At 44.8% G+C, this 13542-nt stretch overlaps 1 long non-coding RNA gene across 1 annotated transcript in view; it reads right to left on the reverse strand.

The window, feature by feature from the left end:
* Positions 1 to 904, reverse strand: part of LOC138265249 (uncharacterized) — a 179823-nt gene extending 178919 nt beyond the window's left edge. The window contains exon 1 of the long non-coding RNA XR_011199320.1: positions 432 to 904. This is a non-coding gene — a long non-coding RNA (uncharacterized lncRNA). The remainder of the gene's footprint in view (positions 1 to 431) is intronic.
* Positions 905 to 13542: the final 12638 nt, after the last annotated feature.

Here is a 13542-nt window from a genome sequence, read left to right on the forward strand (position 1 = left end):
GCATGTAAACACACACATGCATAGACAAACATTGACAAAGCTATGGAAAAAAACGGGACATGCCAGATATAAAATTGAGTGTAAACGTTTGTCCTTCTTTTATGTCTGACGCGTCCCGGTTTTTTGTTCCTCAAAATCTGGTCACCATAGGACTCCGTGCTATGGAAACGCCAGTAAAATAACATACGTTTAAAATCAGCTATGGTCAGAGTTTGCAATGTGTGAAAAGTCTGCACCCCTCTCAGTGGTACTATAAAGCAAGTCTGTTATTGATGTCAAGTGATTGTGTTTTGCCTCCACCCCCCATTATCTTTAGGGGGCCCCTATTCGGCCCAATGCCAAGGAATATCTGCAAGATATGGGAGACTCAGGGGGCCTCTCCGCATTCTGCTGGGGGGTAGGGGGGCATTACTTTGCGTCACTCCACTGACCTTCCGTGGTTTCTAAGGACCATTGAGCAATGCCCGCTTTGTGTTGCTGGCTACACACACGAGTCTCTGCCTCCTTCCAGGACTGAAGCTCACCGCCCCCGTCCAACGCCAGCAGCATGAGATGGAAAGTCCCAGGGGGCGCCGCACTCTCAAAGCCTCTCTGTGTTCCAATTGTTTCCTGTTCCGTTCCCGGATAGATGCAAGGCCGGGCCCGTCTCTGGTACACAAGTGACTAGCTGCGCCACGCCTATTGATATATCTGGGTTCTGTAGGGAATGTCCTGCTGGCAGCGGGGATCACAACCTCCCATTGGACACAGTGCAGGAGCCGGTCCCTTCTCCTGCCTCTCGAAGGCTAAGAAAGCCCTCTGTCTTCAAGTGCGGCTCGGCTCGGCTCGGGTTGCACGGCCATTGATGAAATGCAGCCACTCGAGCCGCGCACGAGGCAGGCGTCGGAGTTTAGGGGACGCTGGCTTTCCTTAGCGAAAAATCGCCCCCGCCCGATCATGGGAACTGCTGCCTCGTGGTTTGTGAGCAAATGTAAAAAGCCTCACCTGTCGCGACAGGAAACGCGTCTCACCTGTGCGGCCTCCTCGAGGGAAACGCGTGCGGTTAGACGCCAAGTCAGGGTATGAAACGCTACACTAATGCTCCTATAATAGAATATTAATCACTAGGTATGAGAACCGGGCAGCTTAGTGCAGCAGGTGCAGAGGCACCAGGCTCACGTTATTCAGAGGCCCTCCGCATCCCGAATATAGCTGTCTTTAACTAGCCGAATGGGGCTCGTGATCCCTTCGATATTACTAGAACCAGGGCCGAGCACGTGGCTTAGGTCTCCAGAGACCGGAATGTAGGGTCAGTTATCGCTAGCCCCAGTAGGGAGGGATTATTTTGTAACCAGGGATGTAGCTTGGTCAGTAAGGGGGTGGGTGAGCTTTGTATTTCCCAACAATCACGCTGGCACGTAGTTTTAAAATACATTATATGACAAGCAGTGTCATAGTTTGACTCTTGCTCTAGGCAAGACTGCTGGTTTAAGGATGACAGGTCTTACGTTTGTAGGTGACTATGCCAGTCCTACAAGTCGCAACTCTCGTCCCAACCCTCCCGACTCACAAGCAGCAAGCACCTCACCAAAAACCCAAACAGTAAAAGCTGATTTGTGGCAGCCGTTACGCATGGACTCGAGTGTGACATCTCAGAGAGTGTGTGGTTAAACTGAGATTACCCCTTTCTCACATGAACAACAAAAAGTTTCAATAGGTTTTATTTCAACAGAACTGCAATCTACAATAAATTGCATGGGCTGCGATGATTAGGATAATGAATAATGCAAGAAACAGAATGGTAAGGACAAGAGTCATTATTACAAAGACCCCCAGCATGATGCAATATCATGAAAAGACATGAAGTGTGTAATATGTCCTAATACCCTAATGAGGTAAACCTAATCTTTTAACTAAAAGAGAGCTAGGTGTGATAAACCTAATCTTCCAATGCCATGTCCATGAGAAGAGCCCCCCAACCCTCGTTACCTTGGAATGAGGTCTCTAGCTCAGACTCCGTAGGGAGACGAAGACTGGGTCAGCGTCAAGGCGTCGTGCAGCATCGATAGCAGTGATGGCATCTGGTCGGCATCCCTCTTACTATCTGTTTAAGTGAGGAGTATTTATACAGATCTGCTTGGACCCCTGACATAGGTCTGTTCCCAAACAATAGATAACAAGACATGCTTGGGATGGTAATTTATATAAACAATTCCCTCGAAGGCGTGAAGAGGGAAAGTACCTAATGTCAACACCTACCATTTGTTTATCTTTGTCGCTTATATTGACGCCTTAGCGTGGTGGCACTGATAACGCAAAACTAAAACATGAGCCTAACTAAACACAAGGCAGCCATCTTAAAATTTTTAATTAATAAATGCATTAAAACAGAACAAACTAAGTAGGGTAAAAGTCACTAGATGACGGAGGCACGAGTCTCCATGCCAAAGGCTAAGCTAACTCCTGTTTCCCATTAAAACAAACTAAGATTCACTACAGCAGGGAGCACAAGGCGCTAGTGGCAGTGTAAAGGGAAAGGAATGCAGATTGGTCGGGGCACTAAGTGTGAGAAAACACAGTGTTTTGTGAAATAACCAGCATTTTTTAAATATTCCCAAACAGGGTGAGGGAGACAGTGTGTAAACGGTTTTGTTTGTGTGTGTAAAACTCAGTCGCGGCTCACGGGGGAGGGAAGGGGTGGGGCGGCTGCTCAACTGGCTCCAGTACTGGCAGGCACAGGCTCTCAGCCTGCCCTGCAGCCAATCCTATTGCTGGTTTCATGCTGCTGGAAGAATGAAAGCAGTGTTAGGATTGGACGGAGCGCCCTGGCTGGGCGCTCCGAGACAGATTGGGAGCCTCTGCCTACTCTCTCCAACCCGGTAACACAGTGCCTGTGCGCATGTGTGTTTGGCCAGCCCAAGGCGGCCATCCAAACATGCATGCGCACTGAGGAGGAGTGCTGTGCACTCCTCCTCCGTCCCTGTCCCTTTTACAATAAAAGCAGAATAAACATAGTTTATTATGCTTTTATTGTAAAAGGTTTACAGCTGCTGGCGGGGGGCTGGGGATGCTCCTCCGCAACAGCGGTGGAGCAGCGGAGGAGTCACCCCTGGTAAAATTCCTGGTGAATACCGACAGACACCTCACCATACCCAACTAAAAGCCTCTGTACCCAGCTATTAATCAAAAGATACATTTGTTAGTGGGGTGTAACACCTCGCACACCTCCCCTGAAGCTACACCCCTGTTTGTAACACAGTGCAGAGTACACAAAGAAAACTTTAGCACCTTTAAATGACAGATTAAGACTGGTCCAGCCTCCTTTGCAAGATATATGGCAATGTAAGTGCACTCACCTATTTCTAACTTACGTGTTCATTTAGGCGAGAATCAGTCCCTTACGTGTTACGATAAACTTCTCAGACCTGCTGCATTGACAATAAGCTTTGTCACAAGGCCATAACATTAAAAACAATTGCAAAATTACAGTTAGCTCAGCAATATACAACCTCTCCTAAGGGGGGCTAAGAATGATTATAACTATGTAGAAGTTCTACCTCCAGTGTTTGTCAGAGGGTGTAACGGACACCAAAATCCGTGAGATTCCTTGTAACAAAATATCCATCTACAGCCTGTAATGCCTTGTAATGATAATACACCATTAAGTACCTATTGATGTTTATCCTTTTCACAAGTAAATTAGGCCTACTGTCTTTGTTGTAATATTTTTTTTTTTAAAGTTCAACCTTGATCATTGGCTTTTCATCATAACCAATTTAAGCCTACTGCATTGAGCACAAGCAATCCCAAAATCCGAAAAGTGAAATGCAAGCACTTTCTTTCAGTGGAAGTGCAAACCTTCTGCCCAAGCAGATCTACATGTGGGCAGAGTCTAATATCCGCTCTCAGTACTGTTTTTTAAGGCTCTAAAGCTGAGCAATATGACTTACGCTGGGTGTGATGGGAGAGCAGCACTGACAGCTGCATCCCTTTGGGAGAAGACTAAGAAAGGGAATCATTTAAGGGCATCTTGAGGCAAAAAATACCACCCTTCGATTCTTGCTTGTGAACCTGGTTGCCTACTTTGTAACCCTTTAGTTTTAACCAATCTGACTATTGGACTTTAAAATATAGAGCGTCAGATTTGGCTAATTTTAATTACTGGCTCTTTTTGCTAGCCTCTCTATCACGTTGGGGCCTGATTTAAAGATCGGAGTACAGCATTTACTCCATCAGGGTGACAGAGTAAAATTCTCCATTGCCCTGACAGAGTACCTGTACTCCGTAGTTAGAGTTGTCTGCTGGCCCTGCGAACAACTCTAGCCATTGACAGGAACCTCTGTCACAATTGATGGCCAGCCCTCAAACTTTTAGCTTGTTTTTGTTTGTTCAAAGACAAAATCCTAAAGCAGGATTTTGTTTTTGAAAAACTAAACACTACTGAGCCCCACACCATGGGAGTTTTTTCCATGGTGTGGCGGGTTCATTTAAACATTTTTACTGTCCCTTACCGCTAGGTTTTTCATAGCAGGAATGGATAGTAAAAACTGGCCATTCGACTGCCCACTCTAAATTAGGCAGACAGTCCAATTGGCAAACCTCCAATAGCCTTTACTCCATCGGGAGGAGTATGTAAAGGCAGAGCAAGAGTAGGCTCTATCGCTGACATGTTTAAGGTTCATCTGAATGTAGATCAGGTGGGTGGACTTTCAGTTTGGAGGTAGGGTACTCCCTCACTGCTGCAAATAATTACCCTATCTTCCAAACTTTAAATCAGCCTCTAAGTTATAATATGCTGATGCATAATGTTTTCCATAAAGATTAATGTGAAAATAATTTACAATGACCTGTTATCTCAATCAAATGTCCAGTGATGTCACTTCCTACAATGTCACCACCAAGTCTGAGGATTTAAATGGCATTGATGTTACTTTTGCAAAGTCTGCGGGACTGCAGACACTGCCAACATGTACAGCTGGTTTCAGCTCAACACTCACAGAGGTTAGGATAGGCTCAACCCTTTAGCTGAACAGATACCAGACTGAAATGGTTAAAAAAAGACTGTGTTGGCCTCACTAATCTGCAAACTTGGTGTACTTCTGTTTACCACCCATATATGTGACTTAGGGCCAGATGTACGAAATTCCGGCATTGCGATTCGCAAATTACGAGTCTGAGCGACACACAATTTGCGAGTCGCAATGCCGGATGCAGCATGGTGTCCCATCTGCGAGTCGCAAGGGGGTCGCAAAGGCCCACCTCATTAATATTAATGAGGTGGGTCGCAATTCACAGCACTCACAGCAATTCACAGCACTCACAGGGATGGTGGCCTGCTGGAGACAGCAGACCACCATGCCTGTGACTGCTTTTGAATAAAGCATTTTTTTTTTTTTTTGTAATGCAGCCCGTTTTCCTTACAGGAAAACGAGATGCATTACAAAATGAAAAATGAAACGTTTCATTTTCATTTTTTTAGAGCAGGCAGTGGTCCATAGGACCACTGCCTGCTCTGAAATTTTTTTTTCAAGGGCATTCACAAAGGGGAAGGGGTCCTATGGGGACCCCTTCCCTTTTGCGAATGAGTTACCACCAGTGTGACACTGGTGGTAACTGAGATTGATTTGCAACCGCGTTCGCGGTCACAAAGCAATCCCACATCGCGCTGCGACTCACAAATAGGAAGGGGAACACCCCTTCCTATTTGCGACTCGCAGTCCCATTTTGCGAGTCGGTAACCAGGTTACCGACTTGTAAAATGGGAATGGGCATCGCAATGTGGCTTTTGTGCCTTGCACACAGCGATTTTCGCTGTTTGCGAGGCGCAAAAGCCTTTCTACATCTGGCCCTTAGTCACAAATGACAAGTTGGTAATTGGTTGAAACTAGGCTATATTGTATGGCCTAAGGATGGTGTCTTTTATTTATAATTTAAAATGTGGGCGCCATTGACATGCTCTAGCTGCACTTTATTGACGTGTTTGATACTGTATTACTTAAGAAAATCAAAAGTTCAGTGGGAATATAAGAGCAGTATCAAGGCTTTGTGGTGTGTATGGGCTGGGTTTTGATATTTGGACCAGCTTCTGATTGGCCAATTTCCACCTACTTATAGAAGCATTGGAAATTGACAATTCCTGACTTCTATGTATTCTATTATGGAGTTTTGGCATACAAACAAAATTCTAGAAAGGAGTTCTGAAAATGTAAGCATAACTCTGGAATTCCAGACATGCTTCCAGAATCAGGTAGTGATCTACTCCTGATATTTTGAAATATTCATAATACTGGATAACTGCATGGAATTTCTGAATTTTGATTGTTCTATCATCTTCTGCTTTTTAGGTTATTGAGTGATTCACAAATTTGCTCCATTGCACTTTATTCTTCAATGAAAAAAAAATATCACTTTCACCCAGTACTAGGTGGAAGACTGTTTGACAGGTCAATTTTATCTGACAACTAGTACACATACATTTAAATGAGCCAAAGAGTCTATTGGTTTCATCCACTTTCTTCGGAGAACTGTATTCCTTTTTTATTTCAACCAGGCCCACCGTTCAGTTTTGCTTTTAACTTGGCATCCGGAATGACACTTCCTTCCAAGGCTGAATTGATCCCAGATGAGAACTAGGTGGAAAACATCAGAAAATCAATTTGTTCCCTGCAGGGGGAGTAAGAAGTGTTTCCTTTGGCTTCTGATTGGCTTCCTTTGGTTTCAATATCTAAGCACATTTAAAAGACACAAACCGGTCTGCAGAAGCAATGCCCGTGAACCACAAGTACTTGCCAGTGCTTTGTGTGCCACCCTCTACGTCTTTGAATCTGTTTACAAAGCCTTTTCATGTGCCAGGTGTGGATCTCTGGTATGATCCCTGAGTAGCAAGCAGAATAAGATGGTTACTTAGACCTCTGTAGGTGGCCTACCAGCCCACCAGGTCTGTGGAGCGCCTGCCTCTGCTCCCCTGGTAAAGAACCACCTGCCATATTTTGAGCCGATCTCACTCTCAACAATGCATCCATCAGTGCAGCAGTTCTTCTATAGGCAGAGCTATTTGCCGAGCAGGTGATTTTTATTTTTGTCCTCCTCAGCAAATCTTTTTGTTCCTCCTAAAATAAAACTCCAAAAGCAGTAGTTTATTTGAGAAAATCAAAAAAGCAATGACCTTGATGCCGAAGGGGTCTCATTCCTGTGGTCAAGGCCATTGGTTGACCTCCCTTCCTGTGAGGCATGGTGGTCCCAGGCAGGGTAATCCAAGTGACGGTTGAACCACTATCGCTGGAGCTGAAAGTCCTTTGGTAGATAGCCTGCAAGGTCATGGTTTTAACCAGCAGAGCCAGCTGAGGGTCAACCAGCAGCAATTCTGGAGTTCCCCCACCACTGAATGGGGCGAGAAACAGTGAGTGTGGTGGGCCTGCATCATCCAAACTAAAACTGTTAACAGAGGTGAGCTCCCCTAAGTTGCCTTTAGTTGTATGTAGAATACATAGCAGGTCATGTTTAAATGGGAGACAACTGAGGCACATTCATTGATACAGAGTGGAGGAAGAGGTGTTCATAAGGGGGGAAGCTTCAACTGCCCCCTCCAGCACCCATGAATGAATGGGAAGATGTCTTTGGGATGGAGTGACATGCCCTCGTCGATAGAGCTGCCCAGAGAAGGAGACACCTCTTCAAATGAAGACACTATGAGCCATGCATCTGAAACGGGCACATGCTCCTGCACATGGGCGTAGCTTGGTCAGTAAGATTGGGGGGGTGTGAGCATCAGATTCTGCAAAAACCACGCAGGCACATAATGTTACAATACATTATACGACAAGCAGGGCACACAAGAGAGGCTTAAGGGGTAGTGGAAAGGGAGAAAAATGAGGATTGATAGGGGGACTAAGTAAGAGGAAACACAATATTTTGTAAAACAACCAACATTTTTGAAGGCTTACAAAACAGAGAGGTAGAGCGTGTGTGCATGCTTTTGTATATATGTAAAAAGTCCTAATGAAATCTGACAAACACTTCTTCACAACCGACTCAAAGCATTTGTACCCAACTATTTATCTGAAAAAGCATTTATTGGGGGGGGGTGTAACACCCCAAACACCCCTCCTGAAGCTACGAGTCCTGCATTAACTTGTGGTAGGCAGCCGGAACGCCATTCTGCGGGGATCTACCTGCCTGCAGAGCCTTCTGGGCCAGTGTTCAATGAAACTGGGAGTGTACATCACTGTCCCTGCGTGCTCTTCATAGAGTGGCAGGACGGGCACCGGCAATCACCAGCACAGGAACATGTGGAGAAGGTACATAGAGGGATGAGGCTTCCTCTTCCTGGAGAAACTGCACAACCTGGCTGTGAAGGGTGAGAGAGGTTCTCCCCTGTCCACAAGGAGTTACATTTGCTGAGGCATTGTCAAGAACCCTGAGGGTTGAACTGGAGAAATATGAATTGGCCTCATTAACACCCAATCTTCTCCTTTGATAAATAAAATATGACCTTCCCTGTAGGGCAGGGACACTGAGTAAGATAGCAAGCAATGCTGCAGCCTGCAGCAGTGAAAGTGATTATCAGGACAGTTCTCTTTTAGGTGGACTTCAAGAAAATATTTGGAGTGTGTAAAAAGAGAGTGGCTCTCTATTTCCACACTATGGTACTTTTAACAAATATGAATAAATTGAGTTTCAAATCAAAAGGAAGTTATCCAAATCAACTGCCTTCTGCTTCAACTCTAGCGTGTTATATTTAAAGGCTGTTTAAAAAAAAAAAAAATTTGTTTCATACTTCATAAAAGTAGTCATCACTTAAACCATCAGAACAGTCCTCACTATAAATCAAGCAACCAATCCAGTATCTTAGGCATGTGCAGTGCAGCCTCACTCCTGCAAATCATTGATAAGGCCATCCGCCACTTGTCATACTCACTGTGTTCCAATGAAAAATAATCCCAGTCTTGTTTTATAAACGCTCATCACATGGCATTGGTATAACTCCACCATATAATGTATTAAACCAATAACAGAATACAGAAACATATCGTGCTCTGAGTATCCCCAGAGTATGTTATGTTATAGGCCTGAGGGTGAGGGCGGGAGGTGGGAGGGGGGGGAGTTAGAGAGTCCAAGCCAGAGGGGGAGGACAAGAAAAAAAGAGGGTCATAGACAGGGCCAGAGAGCTGGCTCAGTCATCACTTCAGGAAATCAAGTTTCTGGGAGATTGTCCGCCCCTACAGTGTCATCTTTTTCCATGAAGGAAGATAATGTAGCCTCCCAGTAGTGAACTGCTCTCCTATAAGTCCCTTTAGGTGGAACCACTAGCTGCTTCTCGCTTCAACCTAAGTTAGCTTTTGGCTAAGAGTGAGGCTATGTCGAGAAGTCTGGTTTTGGCTTGTACTTTCCGGCCAGAGAGAATAAGCCGAGAAGGCATATCTCTGATGCAGGCTTGAGCCGTTTATCTGTCGCCCGTTATAGAAAGGACATAACATGTGTAGAATATATAGTTATGTCAGGGAATGCCCAAAACATATGGTTAAAATCTGCTCCCAACGTATGGCATTTGGGGCACTCTGCTTGTTTGAAAAGCATTCATTATTTTTTATGGGGTTCATTGGGTCCTATGGAGGATGCAGGCGTGACTTAACCTGAAGCAAGGGTTATGAGGTATTCTAGGAGCGGCTTCCAGTATTTTCAACCAGTGTGCTCTAGTAATGTTTTTGAGCCTTTATTTTCCATTTATTTTTAAGTAAATTCGAAGGGTCAATAATATGTGATCTCAGGAGTCTACTGTTCAACATTGTTATGTCCTTATGTGCACCTTAGGCAGTTACAATAGTGCGTAGTCCCTGAGGTACAGTGCGTTCTTCGGTGCCTACTTTCCAAACCTTCCTTATTCTTCTATCTCAGTCCCATGAACTAGGAATAGGCCTACTGGGAGCCCGATCTCAACCAACAAATCCTGAAACGTTATCAATGCTTCCTCTACGACAATCTCCAATTCTATTCCCCTCATTGTTCCAGTCTTTCAATCAATCTTTCTCTATCCCGTTATATAAAATACAACCATAAAACACAGAGAAACATCAAATTTAAAGGTATAAATATTTAAAAACATTCTGTTAGAAATTTATAAATCCAAAATCATCTACAATCTTCTCATAAGATAAGTATCAAACAAGTTTAAAAATTGACACAGTTCCGCCAACATATAGCCTCTTTTAAAAAAAACAACCCCCCACACACCAAAGCTTCAGGGACCATACGTAGCCACAGATAATCTGGGCGATATTGCACAAAACCCTGACTTTTCAGTAACGGAAATAGAAACCTTTGTCTAAAAGGTGCATAAAAGTCACAAAAAAGGGTAAAATAAATTAACGTCTGTGGAGAGGCCCCATCACACAGGCAAATTTGTGTAGATTTAGGATCATACTGGCCGAGCGGGAAACACAAGTTACTTCTGATTATGCCTAACTGGAAGTGAGTAATAACTGCCCTTTCCCAAACACTTTGAACCATCAAAAGGTATGCCTCAGGACCCGCCTGCAACTTCAGCATTGAAAAGTCCCTCATAGTTGGTTTCATTAATTCCTCTGCCTCCCCATTCCTTCTCCAGATTTTAAAAAAGCTCTCCTTCACCCAACGCTTGTCAGCGTGTTTTAAACATTGTGGGGCATTAAAGATCTCTGGTCGGCCAAGAAGCGTGGCAGCCTATTTGATATAATCTAACCAAGGAATATCCAGGCCTTGGTCACAAGCCAGGCAATCACAAATCACCTCCCTATCTGAGGAGGCACAATCATTTGTCCAAACAGAGATCCATAACAGGAGGGGCACAATCTTAATGCCGTCACCCACAAATTCCAAGTCCAATTCCTTGTGTAGACAATACCCAGAAGTGTTTGGCCTGACACCCAGTAACCTTCTGCAGAAGCGATTTTCCTCTATTTGGGGAGTCATACTAACCGAATAACCCCAAATTGGGGCCCCATATAAGAGGACCGGAAGGCATTTTTGCCTATGTACCTCAAGCAGCGGTAATATAGGCTTATTTCCCACTCTCACTGCAAAATCAAAAGTAGCCTCTATTAAACCGTGCATTAAACCATGCACATCGCCTCGAAATGCAGGGTACCCATGACCCCTTATCATCAAAAGTCACACCAAGATAAGGGAACTCATGCACAGGACTGATGTTTTGGCTATTAGTCGCCACTGCCCCTACTGTATTCCGCGATTTACCACAGACCACAAAGTGGGTTTTACTAATAATAACTTTCAAGTCTAAGTCAGAGATGAAGTCAACATAAGCATTGACCGCCACACGGAGGCCATTTGTAGTACAAGCCAATAGCACTGCATCATCCGCATAGATCAAGGACGGCACGCTCACTCCATTTCCTTTGGGGACATTCTTGCTCCATCAACAAAGAAATTGTGCAGGCCATTTGGGTACAAAAGAAACAGGATAGGAGCAAGAATACAGCCCTGTCTCACACCCCTATTTAAATTAAAAGGTTCAGTGCATTCCATATGGGCCCCATATCTCACAGAATAATTTGTTCCAGAGTGAAGATCTCGCAGCAGCTCCACGATTTGTCTCTCCAAGCCCGTTGTGGATAGCAGCCCCCATAGCTTACTACGATTTACTTTATCAAACGCATTGCTAAGATCCATAAAAACAATGTAAAGAGTACGCTCCTTTGCCCGAGTGTATTTACCAATCAACAAAATTAAATTCAAACACTGCTCCTGAGTCCCAAGCCCTTCCCTAAAACCATACTGCACCCTACTTATCAAATCATGTGCTCTCACCCACTCCTTAATGTGCTGTAAAACTATGTGGCCCAAAAGTTTCACCAGTGAGTCTAGGAGTGAAATAGGATGAGAGGACTTGGGGTCACTGCGATTTCCCTGTTTAAACACAGGCATGCAGGCAGATGTCCAAGAGCGAGGGATTCCTACACTCATTGCCACATTTAAGACATTCACAATAATAAGTGCCCACAACTGCGAGTTACACTTATAAAGATCCATGGGAATCACATCAGGTCCAGGCACTTTATGACTCGGGCTTTCCTGTGGGGCAACCACCACCTCCTCCAATGAGAATCTAATAGACTGGTTTGGGGTAAGATCAACCAATTCATCCAGTTCTTCACCAAGTGTCACTCCAGAAAAAACACTACGAAAGTGACTCACTCATGCGTCGGGAGGAATATTACAGCCCAACCCCTCAGATGTACCAGTCTCAAGGGTACCCCTATTCACTATCTTCCAGAATAAGCTTGAATTCTTTGTGCGAGATGCAAACCCCAAATTCTCCCATGCCTGCTCTTTCAGCTGCCGTTTTCTCACCTTCAAAGCAAGCTTATGCTGTGCCCTCACACTACTCACATAAACTTTAGCTCTAGGTTGCATCTTCAGCACCATTTTCAGGGTTTTCCTCGCCATATGACAGGTTTTATCAAACCATCCCTGATACTTAAGAGAAGCCCCTACATTTGTGCTCAAGATATCTCTGATAGAACCACTTATTCTATCAGAAGCCGCAATCACCTTCACCAGTAGGGGGGATTCTGCCAAGAGAATCCCTACTATGAGGTTGAAGTTTTTGCTCACCACACTCTCCACCACCTATGGGATATTTGCCTGCCGCCAACATATCCTTTGACCCTGATCAATTGCTCTTAGGCCAACGGCCCAGCAATCGCCGGTAAAGACCTGTTGCAAGGAAAGTTCAGAGACACCGTAATGGGGGCATGATCGCTAATATTCTGCTTTAGTACCCCCCTTGTCAAACCAAATTTCTCACTGGGGTGGACACAAATACATAATCAATTGTGGACCCACCGCTACCCTCAAAGGTTGAGTCCTGTTGATCAGAAACAGTTTCCAAGTCAAGACAACCCCAAACTCTGCAGCCCCTTAATAAGGGTCCTACCCCTCGCGTTCTGTAACCCCTCGCATACAGACAATCTTTAGGCCTGCTCATAAGAATTTTCAGCAGCTACAATCTTGAAATCTCCAGCTACAATCACATGAAATCCAATAAAGCAGGCCTCCAACCTCCCCTTCAGTATCTGGAAAGCAGAGCACAGGGCCATAATAATCCCGCACTGCATTATAAAAATTTACCAGGTGTACATTATACTTACTGGGAAACATAACCCAGATAATGAGTATTCCCCAATGGCTACATTTAACCTGATATGCTCTATAAATCTTGAAGATACGGACCAAGGTGACTAGGCCCCCCCTGGAGCGGTGACCGGGCACCCGCTCAGCAGGCACAGCAAACCTTTGAAATCCATCCCATTCTGCAGCCCCCTTTGACCATGTCTCTTGTAGTAGGATAAAATCAAAGCCTGGTATAAACCCTACCCATTGCGTGTCTTGTAGCTTGGTGTCATACCCTGCCACATTCCAAGAAATTAACAGAGACCGAAGGAACACCTCTCTCACTCCCCCACACCTGAAATTAAAGCTGAGGACCCCATGAGATCCACCTGGTCACTATCCTCCTGTATAGAAAAGCTCACCGTCTTACCAGTCAGTCGTTTACCTCCAAATCCG

This window comes from Pleurodeles waltl, chromosome 11, assembly GCF_031143425.1.
Source record: "Pleurodeles waltl isolate 20211129_DDA chromosome 11, aPleWal1.hap1.20221129, whole genome shotgun sequence".
Taxonomy (NCBI): Eukaryota; Metazoa; Chordata; class Amphibia; order Caudata; family Salamandridae; genus Pleurodeles; species Pleurodeles waltl.